We start from the raw sequence: 772 nt of genomic DNA on the forward strand, positions 1-772 counted from the left end.
TGTCTCTGGCGAGTTTGTCTGGGCAAATCCNCCATACACAAAAATTGAGCTTTGGCATAAGCATTACCTGCGCTGCAAGCGTATGCGTCCCGAAACCACTTCAGCGGTTTTTGTAGTACCGAAATGGTCTCAAATTGAAAGACGCATGCGAGCGGCAGGACACCAGCTGCTAAAAACATATGCCGTAGGGACGAAACTGTTCTTAGAGAAAGCAGACGATGGTAGTCGTCAGGAAATGCCCGGTATCCCGTGGCCTATCCAGCTTTGGTATGACCCGCCAGCTAAAGAGGTTCAGCTGAACAGTATTGGCTCCTCACAGTCCATGATTTTTGGCGCATTCTTATGCCAAACGCCTTGCAGCGCACTTATCGATTCCGGTGCTGACTGCAAGGGCACGGCTGATGGATTCATCTCCTCCGAGGCAGCTCGCAAAATGGGGCTCGCTATTCGGCCGTGTTCAACTTCTTCGGTTCGCGTCGCGAACGGATCCTCCGAGCTCATTGAGGGCTTGATACACGCCAAGTTGCGGATAGCATCCTTTCATGACACAGTCAAACTGCTCGTGCTAAAGCAAGCTAACGCCGGAGTCGAACTTATACTTGGCGCGGATTGGCTGGTGCGCCGCAAAGCGCGGATGTGCTTCCAAACGCGGACGCTTACGCTCCACAAGTCGCCCACAGACAGTTGGACGCTCAAGCCTTCCTTTTGGTCTTCGGACAATAATGCTGAAGATCACCTTGATGGTATCACTATCATGAACTACGTCACCGCG

Source organism: Volvox carteri, assembly GCF_000143455.1.
Source record: "Volvox carteri f. nagariensis unplaced genomic scaffold VOLCAscaffold_75, whole genome shotgun sequence".
NCBI classification, from domain to species: domain Eukaryota; kingdom Viridiplantae; phylum Chlorophyta; class Chlorophyceae; order Chlamydomonadales; family Volvocaceae; genus Volvox; species Volvox carteri.